We start from the raw sequence: 12,023 nt of genomic DNA on the forward strand, positions 1-12,023 counted from the left end.
TGATTTCCCCTCCCTGTCTGCCACTTCTTACAGAATTGTTTCATCACTTAGTAGATGCGTCGATTTGTTCACTTCTCAATTGTCAAATGAATATTAAATTTCTACTCTCATTAAACCTCAACAGTGCATTTGTGTTAACTAGTCAGAATTACGTTACAACTTTAGGGTGCTCATACATGTATAAATTTAGTTGCAACTGCTATATAATCTTTTAGGATTTTGGTCTGCGCATTCATTGAACTTCCATGCTGCATTTGAGGGAAAAATAAACCTCTTTTAGTTTTAATCACTTACTACTTTTAAAAGCTACTTATTTTAAGGCAAAATGAACAGTGCTCCAACATGCTGATTATTAAATAGTCTGCTCTGTAGTAAAGTGTGAGCAAATGTTACCTCCATCTGTGGTTTTCACTGAAGACTAAATACGGGAGAACTTACATCTAAGAACATTTTGAATATGATGTATTTGCTGTTGAAAAGGCCAAGTTTATGGAACTTTTGTATTGCACTATTAGTACTTGGAAAACATGGCGTCTGTATTCATTCATGTAAATGAGACTGCAGATAAGGAAGATGGAAAGACTAACTCTGCAAGTAAAATAAACTTGGATATCAATGTCCCATAGCTATGGTAGAATGCATTTCACTTATTATCTTTGAATCCTAAAGGTTGTCTTTAGAATAAAGGTACATTGAATATATTTTATGCTTTACTGTATATTCCATGCTATATATTATATTCTTTTCTTCTCATGTCTCTGTTCCTTCCCAGTTTTAAACTCTATGTGACAACAACAGGATCATCTGATTTGTTTTATATAGAAAAACAAAAAAGGAGAAGTATAGGGCCCAATTTAAATGGTTTTGAGAAGTATAAAGCATCTTCAGTGATACCTAAAGTCAGTGGGATTTAATCAGTAATTCCCATGATCAAAGGTTTAGCTAAGGACCCAGATTGCTATGGCTTAAATTAACGTAAAATTTTGAAATGTTTTTTAAGAAAATAGGAATTTAAAAAAGCAGAATGTAGATGCTACATATTAAGTATAACAAAATTAAAAAAAAATATTTTTTTGTTCTATACTAATTGAAGAGACTCCTACGTCAGCTTCAGGTTCACTCCCATGTATAATGTCTGTCACAGAGAACCCAGTCCAAAGCAAGTGCACTGTATAATTATGCACCCATGCTAGTATTTCTGTGAAATCCTTGCAACTGTCCTTGAGTGCTTAATGATCAAGGAGAAACAGGTTCATAAAGTGGCACGTGAAGGGGCTGACTTGTCCCATTGAAAATATAGCTCCTGCAGATTTAAAGGACAAATCCAAAACCAAATCAGCTAACTCTAAAGAATTTCTACTTTCTAATTTTACAACATATTAATTAGATGATTAGTAATAATATCAGTAATATTGTTACAATGATATTACAACGAACAATCACTAAAATGCTACTGGGATTAGTTATTTTTCTTATTTCATTTTTTTTATTTCTGTAGGGGCCAGCAGCTGCATGGCCTGACAGGTGGCTTTAATTGCATTGTAGGTTGAGGCAGAGCATAGGGATACTTCATAGCTTCAGAAAAACTAGCAGAAGTACTGGATGCCTTCAGCACATAGCATCAGGGTGATGTGTGCAAGCCCACTTACTTACCCCCTTTTTTTGCCCACCCCACTTACCACTGTGCACCGTCCATGCAGTGGTAGCTAATGGCTATCGGTACCTGCACCAGCCTGCTCATAGCTCGCTTAAGAACTACCCTGAAACGCCCACTGTAGGCAAAGCTGCCTTGCTGGGTTTGTAGATCTGCAATTCAAACTGTAAGCAGACGCTTGTCTGTGTAAGCATCTTCAAATGGATATTAATGTATTTCAAATTATTCTCTGTCTTAAATATTTTGAAGTAGGGCCATAGTTACAGTTTTTATTATTTGCTTTTCTAAAATTCAGTGTGTAATTTATGCAAATTTCCAAGATGTTTTGTTTATCAGTTAATTAAAAATCCAAAATATTGTTTTTCAAATTTATTCTCCTGTTTACACTTTTTGTTCAGCAAATGGATTCTTGGCTTGGGACCAAATCACTGTGTTTTCTGTATAATTAAATCCTAAATGTACATATATGAGAAGGACAAAAATGAAAGGAATAGGAGGATAAAATGCAAAGATTTAATTTCTTTAAAGAGGCAGTCTTGTAAGTTCATTATTCTTGATGCTGTTCTTAGCTTTTAAAAAAATGCCAAGTCTGATTAGAAACTCTTTATTTAGACAGCATAAATTCTTCATCGGGGAATTCTTTTTAGACTTAAACTCCATGTTATTTCTGGGATTTTGAAGACAGTTATGAACTGCCTGACAGTGAACAGATTATGGGTAAAAAATTATCTCTGCATTAGTGTGATCAGAGTGATGAGTGTTTTGGTTTTGTCTCCTGTTGTTTGTTTTCTTTGCCATTGTCAGTTTATTTTTCCTTTGTTTCCTTTCAATTTGAGCTTTCCAGCATGTCTGTATAAATATTTTGCAGCATCCTTTGGGATGCCGTGGGTTTACACTGACTTTGGATTAGGTCTATTTTTACTTACACTGAATTTGCAGCAAGAATGTTGAACATAAACCTCACAGAGTTTTTTGCCTATTGTTTTTGGTGCATTACAAAAGATCTTTCTAAGCTGCTGTCTTCACCCAAATGGCTGAAGCCTTGTACACAAAATGAAACAAAGAGCTGCTTTGGAAAATACTGAGAGATTATGAGAAACTTGAGATACTCTGTTTTTTAAATTTCTAGCAAAAGTGTTCTGTTTAATCCACCAGATACTTGCTATTAAAAGTGTGTGGAGAATAGGAAGAATCAGAAATTCTGAACTAAAATGTTTCCACAGAACAAAATATTTGTTAGTTATAAAAGGCCACATTTGTTTGAAACTTACACCAGTGCCAAGCATAATTTTGGTTGTGCAGCCCTTAGTGCCTTGGCCTGGTGTTAGTTTACTGTATAGGGCTATACAGTGAACGCTGGCCAGCATTTCTTCTCTTTTGCATTATTTTGTGCCAGAGGTACAGCCCTTTCATCACATGCTATAATCTCTTACATTTGCCTGAGCTTTATGTAAACTATGGGATACCAAATATTTCACATTCATAAAGATTCAGATTAGAATCATAAACTTTCACCCACAAAGTGTGATATGAAAAAGCATTAGAAAAGGGTTTAAAAGGATGTACTTATACTGACTCTGTGTCCTGAACTGTGTCTTCCAGATGCACAAACAAGCAATAAATCACAGCTGGGGTGAAGTTATCCGGAATGGCCTCGGTTAACTTCTCCATTTATGGCCTACCATTGTGTCCCCTTGGCACTGCCCCTGCCCTTCCTTATGTAACAAAATGCTGTTCCGCATGCCTCCAGCTGCCAAGAAATCTGTATTTGGCAAACTTTTAAAAGGTGGGTGCTATCATCTTTTAAAATGCTTACAACTCTAAATCCACAACTTTTAAAATATATCAGTTGTTTCATGTCTGACATGGTTGGGCTTTGTTGTCTGAAAAAATAATTTGGAAGAAGACTTTCTGGGGTTTATTTGCCTTCAGCAAAGACTGTAACCCAATTTAAATAGTTTTGACCAAGCGGATCAGGCTTGCTTTTGAAACTCAATCTCAACTATCATCAGGAGCTTCCTAACTTTCATGATTTCCTGAGGAAATCTAAAACCATGTATGTTTTATCTTCTTTTTCTTCTCCTCCTCCTTCTTTAAAAAAAACCCCACCCCCCACCAAAACAAACAGACAAACAAAAAAACCCCCATTATTACTGCTGTTGGCAGCGGTCACAGCTGAAGACAATGTCTCCCCTTTTCTTTATTAGGAAGTGACAGATGGAGACTGAAGAAAGGTAATGGGGAATAAAAAATTTATCAAAATAGAAGCTCCAGCTTGTTTAGGAAGTGATTGCAATGTGGGAAGAATTGTTTTTATCTGCTAGTAATTGTGTGGGGCAGTGTTGAGAGATGACATTTAGTGAATTAAAACAAGTAAGGACTGTGTTTGCCTTCTCAGCACTGATTTTAACTAAGTTCAACAACTTTGTTAACACAGACATTTTTGGGCATATTCCTAGTCCACAAAGGGAATGTATCTATTATTGTATCTTTCAGATTTTTTTCTGAAATACCATTTTGTAGTGTATAGTCAACTGTGGTATTCTTACAAACAGAAATTTATTTTGGAGGTATTTATTGGTTAGGAACATAAAACTAAGGAAACGTAGATTTTTCACTGATGAGCACTTTCTTTTTTCAGTGATCAGCCCAAACGCTGTGGACATGTTAAATAACCTGATGTTCTGAGTGAGTTAACACAGGTTGGGGTTTTTTTTTTTGCGTATTCTCTAGCCTTCTAGTCTAAGGGGTAGGAAAGCATTTCTGAAAAAGCTTCTGGATATGGATTTTATCTTTATCTAAGTTTTACTTACTAAGTATACTTATTTCTTTAACGCTTGCTCCTATGAGGGAAGGAGTTGAGGAACTGAGAAGGGAATGGAGAAGGATTTTAATATTATGTGCTTGGCACCTTTTTGGGCTTGTTTTTAAATGCTGTAATTTTAAAAAAATAAGTTGAATAGAGTATGTGTGTGTTTCATTGCTACTGGAAAGTATTTACCCTCTCAGATACTTACAAATAGATATCCTAGGAACTATACAAACCCACACTAATGAGGATTAATGAGCTGTTATGTAAGTTAGTATTTAATTGATTTGGCTAAATATCAGTCTGTATGAAGAAATGCAATTTTTTTCATGCAAGTAATGTTTTTTGCATATGCAAATATATGTGCTTGGAGCTCTGTCAATCCCCAGCAAATTCCAATGTGGTCTTTTGTGAGATTATAGAAGGCTCTGCCAAGTGTACTTTCAGATAATTTTTCTGAGCAAGTTGGAATCTAAAAATTTCCCAAGAAAGCTTTAACTCATGCAATTTCCTGCCAATTTTGCAAAGTCAATAACAGGGATGAGCTAAGTACACTTTGATATCTACTGTAAAAAGTAAAATAAATGAATTTACTTTTAATCTTCTTTTTACCATTGTCACAAATTTAAAATCTTTAAAATGTCATGGAGGTAGGCCCATGGCAGAGGTTTTCCCCAGCTTGGATTTTCCTTCTCTCTATTCTGTGCTCTGATCACCATGCCATACATATCTCTTCAGTAGTAAGTAAGTTTTCACCGTATCAATATATCAAATGTCATCAAATTGTGACACAGAACATGCGTCTATCGAAAAGAAAAAAATGCATTCAAAAGAACTCTAAAGTCTGTGCCTATACTTACTTGGAAGGGCATAAACTATGCTAATAGTAAGCAACATCCAATAGAATGTTGTCCCAAGCCAGTTTAACATATATTTCATCTATTCTTAATTTTAAGAACTGTTTACAGAAACCATATTTGATTAAGTTACTTTTTATTGTTATCAGTAGATAATGTCAGTCAGATGGGTCTGAGTCTGCAGAAGGCATTACTTTTACTAAAGCTTCACCGAAATTAAATTTGGAATTTGAATCGATGCCCAGGAATGATGTCAGCTATAGCAGATTAAATTTGCTAAGGTCTCTTCATTTTAAATGTGTTTTTAAAACAAAGCAGATAATTCTTCCAGGCTTTGGTCTTTTAATGTTTTTAGCCTTTGTTTGGGCTGAATGAATCATTATACTTTGGTTTATTGAATATTAAATTTTAAATCTATTTTGTAGTACCTTTGCATACAAAAACATGGATTTAATAGATGCATATGTTTCAACAATAATTTGTAAGTAGTAGAAAATTCAGTATTTTATCTGTCTTTTGCATACTGTCATAATTGTTCTTTTATATTTTGGAGGACTGAGTAAAGGGAAAGGCAGAGAAATAATTACTGATGTGCAGTACTGTCTGTTACTTATCCTCAAAAATCAAATACACAAAATAGTTCTTCAGATACTTAATAGTGAAAACAGTATATAACGTAGGAAAATAGTTAAATAATTAAATTTTCTGTCTGTGATGGTACTGTGTATTAGATATACCTGGCCATGATTTTGTATTAAAATTTTCTGTCTGTGATGGTACTGTGTATTAGATATACCTGGCCATGATTTTGTATTATTGTAACAAGATAATTTTGGTTTTATTCCATCTGGTGATATGCTTATGGTCTGACTAAAGCCTGAAAATTGCTAGCCTTTTTTATTTGTATCCTATGTTACATTAATAGCAGTTGTCATTATTATTTATACTTAATCTGCTAAAAATCTTAACATAATTAAATCAATTGCATCCTGCAGCAATGAATTCTGCAGGTAAATTCTATCATCTATATCCTGCTACTGGAGACAATGTGAAGTGTTCAGATTTCAAGTACTTGAAAAGAACTTTCAAGTAATTGGAAATGAAAAGTCCAAACTTACTGCAGTGCAAAGCACAGCTTTGCTAATACAACTTTATCCATGGTGGCAGTACGATTCTATGTTAGAATCATAGAGCCGTAGTTTTAGCTTGAAGGGACCTCTGGAGGTCATGTAGTCAAACATGATCAAGGTACTCAGGGAGTTGTCCAGCTGAGCCTTGAACACCCCTGAGGACGGCAATTCCACAGCCCCTCTGGGCAACCTCTTCTAGTACTTAACCATGCTCATGGTGAAAATTCTTTTCAAAATATTGGAATTTCTCATGGTAATTTTCCCCCAAATACCAGAATTTCTCATGTTTCTACTTGTCTGTTGCCTCTTGTCTTATAAACGTGCACCTCTGAGAAGAGTCTAGCTCTGTCTCCTCTGTATCCTTTGACTAGATAGCTCTAAAGAGCAATAAGGTCTCCCCTGAGCCTTCTGTTCTACGGGCTCCCCAATTCCCTTGATCTTTCATAGATGATAGAGAGCAGCCTCACGAGGACCTTGTCCAGCTCCTTCAGCACCTTTGGATGCCTCCTGTCTGGTCTCATGGATTTGCTTATGACCAAGCTGGTTAAGTGATCCCTTCCCTTTCTTCCCTCTACAGCAGGTACTGCTTCACTCCCACAATATCTGCTAGGAGGCTTAGGGACTTGGGAAGCCTCAGGACAAGCCTTTCCAGGGAAAAATAAAATGCTCTTTTCTATTCTTTTTTAATGCCTTCCAAAGAAGATACTTGGAAATCTTCTTTACCATCCCTTCTCTTCCCCTTTTCCAGATCATATCTTCACCTATGTGTGCGCCTCTCTTTCACCAATGCTAGTAACTATCTCAATACCATGAGAATTTCTTGGCTGAGACCAATCAGAGAAGGCAGGGGGAATAGGTTTGCCATTCCTGCAGGAAAAAAAGGTTGGCTACATTGCACCCATGTAGCTTTACTCTCTATTATTTCTGTGGGATATTAACACGTGAGGATTCACTGATGCGTCATGCTGAAATAAGGAGGTATTAAGGTAACGTTTATCGTACTGTTGTATTCTTCTCTTTCTGGGCTTTGGCTTATATAAAAGTCTGTATGTGATCTGACCTATTATTTTTTAAAAAATTCAGACATAATGTTACTTTCTGGTGTGAAAAACATCAAGCAGTAGGTTGCTAATGCTAGAAAATGTTTGTTAGGTTTCCTAATGTAATTAATCTTTTTGATCTCAGAAGTGGTACTTGAATACTGTTTCACTCAGAAGAGCAGAAACAATATTGGTCTGACTTCTGAAGACAAGCATAAGATGAAATCTTTCTATCATGTTCTGTTATACTTGTGCTTCTACTTTTTGTCTTGTATACTCGTCAGAGCACTTGGACAAGTTCTATTTCTGCTTGTTTGTTTTCCTTCTGTTTTCCTCATAGTTTAATGTAATTTCCCACACCAACACAAGTTATTTATGAAATTCAGAAAGCCAGGTACGCTTTTAAAAAAGCCAAACCTTTAAAACTTCTAGCTGCTTTTTTGTACAAAATAGCTGGTTTTTTATACAAGGTGAGTATATCTTAAAACTGTATTAGAAATTGTGTTATCCACTACTCCTTAATTTCTCTAGTCTTCTTTATTAAGTGTGCTGATTTTGGCTGGGGTAGAGTTAATTTTCTTCACAGTAGCTAGTATGGGGCTATATTTTGGATTTGTGCTGGAAACACTGTTGATAACACAGGGATGTTTTCGTTCCTGCTGAGCAGTGCTTACACAGAGTCAAGGCCTTTTCTGCTTCTCACCCCACCCCACCAGCGAGCAGGCTGGGGGTGCACAAGGAGTTGGGAGGGGACACGGCTGGGACAGCTGACCCCAACTGCCCAAAGGGCTATTCCACACCATATGGCGTCATGCTCAGCATAGAAAGCTGGGGGAAGGAGGAAGGGGGGACATTCGGAGTGATGGCATTTGTCTTCCCAAGTAGTCGTTATGTGTGATGGAGCCCTGCTTTCCTGGAGATGGCTGAACACCTGCCTGCCCATGGGAAGCGGTGAATGAATTCCTTGTTTTGCTTTGCTTGCGTGTGCAGCTTGTGCTTTCCCTATTAAACTGTCATTAACTCAATCCGTGAGTTTTCGCACTTTTACTCTTCCGATTCTCTGCCCCATCCCGCTGTGAGGGAGTGAGCGAGCCAGCGGCGTGGGGCTTAGTTGCTGGCTGGGGTTAAACCACAACATAAGTCTTTCAAAAGACAGGGGAAGTTATATTAAAAAAAATGTTCACACGATACATAAGAATTGTGTAAACCTTTGCTAATTTTAGCAACGCACCTGAACAATCAGCCTCTCCTGCCCCAAAAGCTCTTTCCTCTTCAGAACTCATAAGTCACGTAATCCAGTCAAGTTTTAACTGATCTGCAAAGCTACCTTAGCACGGTTAAGTTCACAGTGAGGAAATTTTACTCTGACCACACCATTTGCACAACACTTGAGCAAGACTTACAAGCTGGAGAAGTGGGCCTGTGTGAACCTCATGAGGTTCAACAAGGCCAAGTGCAGGGTCCTACACCTGGGTCAGGGCAATGCTCGGTTCCAGTACAGGCTGGGGGATGATGTGATCGAGAGCAGCCCTGTAGAAAAGGACTTGGGGGTACTGATGGATGAAAAGCTGGGCATGAGCCAACAATGTGCGCTCGCAGCCCAGAAGGCCAACCGTATCCTGGGCTGCATCAAAAGAAGTGTGGCCAGCAGGTCGAGGGAGGTGATTCTGCCCCTCTACTCTGCTCCGGTGAGACCTCACCTGCAGTACTGCGTCCAGCTCTGGAGCCCTCAGCACAAGAAGGACATGGAGCTGTTAGAGCGGGTCCAGAGGAGGGCCACGAAAATGACTCGAGGGCTGGAGCACCTCTCCTACGAGGACAGGCTGAGAGAGCTGGGGTTGTTCAGCGTGGGGAAGAGAAGGCTGTGGGGAGACCTTATAGCAGCCTTCCAGTACTTAAAGGGGGCCTATAGGAAAGATGGGGACAGACTTTTTAGCAAGGCCTGTTGTGACAGGACAAGGAACAATGGTTTTAAACTAAGGGAGGGCAGATTTAGACTGGATTTAAGAAAGGAATTTTTTACAATGAGGGTGGTGAGGCACTGGAACAATGAGGTTGCCCAGAGAGGTAGTGGAGGCCCCATCCCTGGAAACATTCAAGGTCAGGTTGGATGGGGCTCTGAGCAACCTGATGTAGTTACAGATGTCCCTGCTCTTGCAGGGGGGTTGGACTAGATGGCCTGTAAAGGTCCCTTCCAATCCAAAGCATTGGATTCTATGATTGTAAGATTTTACCACTGCTTAGTTACCTAAAGTGGGAATTCTCTGCTGTTGGACATCTGCACAGGGGATAGTTCTTTGCCTGTTTTATTTTATTCTCTGTGGCACCTCAAATTTTGACCCCAGGAGTGGTCTCTTTTTCCTGAGAGTGAGGTGGAAGCGTATACCTTCTTGCCTCTGACTGTAAGCTCTTCTGTAATAAGTGGGAAGCAGGGTTTGTGGAGAACTGATTTTCTTGTCTGTTGAATGGGAGAAGGAATAATACTTTACCCACCTGGGATGTGCTGGACAGTATTGTTGCTTAGGGTACTGTGTCACCAAACAGAGCCACCTTGGATACCTATCTTTTGAAATGTCATGAGGACTGGTAAGCTGCTTGCAATTGTCCCAGTGACAGTCTTACTCCTGAACTATGTAATTTTAAAATACCAATACCATTGACAGAAAAGGAAAAGTTTGTAATTTGAGAGGTTTAGGCTTCCTCCTGTAAAAATCTCACAAGTCAGCATTTTTTCATAGCACTGCATTGTTTAGCTTCAGCTACTTTCACTATTATACTTCTATTTTCAGAGAATACAATTCAAACTTTTTTGAATATATCTAGTATTTTTGCAAAGTAAATGTATGTTTCTCTGAAGTACAGTCTTTCATTAAAACCTTAGTTGTATAACTATAGAAAAGCGTAATTTCTAAACTTCTACGAATAATGCATCAATGATTCAGACAGAGTTTAAACTCTATAATAAGTGATCAGAATTCAGGACCAGAGCTAAATTCTAATACTGCAATAATAAGCTGATATCTGTTTGAGATAAGAAAACCTCGATTGGTCCTTGTAACCTAATTCAAGGACCAGATACAATATGTAATTCATGTTCTGTGAAGGTTTGTTGGAATGCAAAATGAAACAAGATCTACATGATGGAATGCTGAAAAGGCTGAATTAGAAGAGCGTGCTAAAAGTAATTGATACCTTTGGTTTTTTCTTGCTAAAAATGAGCAAAGAAAACAATATTATGATTTCTGACAAATACTAGACAATTTGAATGTTAGACAATTTGTGGATAAAGAATCATTAACATAGGGAGGGGAAAAAACCCAATCCTGAACTATACATACACAGTAATGGCCTCTGTAATATTTTTATTACTCGAGAAAGTGATTTTGATATCATTTTGATACTTATCTCAAAATGCTAGCTCAGGGCTCAGCAAGTATGAAAAAACACATGAAAAGTTTGTAATTTGTAGGAGGAGAACTGAGAATAAAACATGAAATATTATGCCACTCTAAATCCATGTCATTTATATGCGAATAGTATGAAACTGTGAATAGTATAGAGAATGTGAACAGGAAATAATTATCTAATGTTCCTCTAATGCAAGAATTTAGGGAGATCATATACAATTAGCATGTGTTACACTTAAAACATACAAATGACAATATATTTTCTGTAATGGGTTATTGAAATGTAGAATGAATTGCCCCAGGATGTTGTGGAGAATAATGAATAAGGGATTTCAAGAAAGCTTTAGGCAAATTCATATGGAATAAATCTAGCAGGGACCATGGGACATGCTATCAAATGTAATCTCTGGCTCAAAAAGTCCCTAGTTTGGGAAGATGCTGGAGAAGGCTCATTTTATGCTTACCTAATTTCACATTTGTTCTCTAGATATGTAATGTTGGCTGGTTTTGCAGACAGGATATTGGCATGCAATAATCAAATCAAAGGTCTTTATAGCCCTCATATTCCAGAAACTGGGCTGTTTCTGGAACAAAAGGAACAAAAATGAACAAAAGGAAAGATATAATTCTGGTTATATCCAGCATTTTAGTGATCTCAGTAATATTCTGGCAGGTGCTTCAGTTTAAACTTGAGCTATGACCGTTTCATGTAAATGTTTGCAAGAATTTTAGAGTTACAGCTCAAATCATGCTGATCTTAAGAGTTTAAGATTAATGACTGGAGCACATTCTTTCTGTTTTATCTGTCAAAGTTTAATACCTTTACTTAAAAATAGGATCACAGGAGATATTTCCTGTTGTGTAAAATTCCTGCTCTGTGACATAGAGGCCAGATCCTTCATAGTGCAGCAGCCCTAAGGGACTTACTACCCTAATACCCATTTGTAAAGGACCACCTAACGCAAAGGATTTTGTCATTGTGTTGCCTCTCTTTTGCAGTTTTTGTGTCATTTGCTTTTTGTGTCAATGCTGATACACCCAACAGCCTCACAAAGAAAAGTTCCCTAGGCCAGAAGACCTCAGTGAGAGCTGAATCAGGCCTTAAGCAAACAGTGGAACTGTCTGA

The 12,023-nt window shown here is 37.6% G+C and overlaps 1 protein-coding gene across 6 annotated transcripts in view; it reads left to right on the top strand.

Moving 5' to 3' along the window:
- PDE1A (phosphodiesterase 1A) overlaps positions 1–12,023 on the top strand; it is a 236,041-nt gene that overhangs the window by 44,887 nt on the left and 179,131 nt on the right. For 4 of the 6 annotated variants that reach the window (XM_075512640.1, XM_075512639.1, XM_075512645.1 and 1 more), the window contains one exon: positions 3,257–3,440. The exons of the other annotated variants lie outside the window; for them this stretch is intronic. The gene's annotated coding sequence lies outside the window, so the exon portion shown is untranslated. The remainder of the gene's footprint in view (positions 1–3,256; positions 3,441–12,023) is intronic. 6 annotated transcript variants of the gene reach the window in all.

Source organism: Mycteria americana, chromosome 9 (assembly GCF_035582795.1).
Source record: "Mycteria americana isolate JAX WOST 10 ecotype Jacksonville Zoo and Gardens chromosome 9, USCA_MyAme_1.0, whole genome shotgun sequence".
In the NCBI taxonomy this organism is placed as follows: domain Eukaryota; kingdom Metazoa; phylum Chordata; class Aves; order Ciconiiformes; family Ciconiidae; genus Mycteria; species Mycteria americana.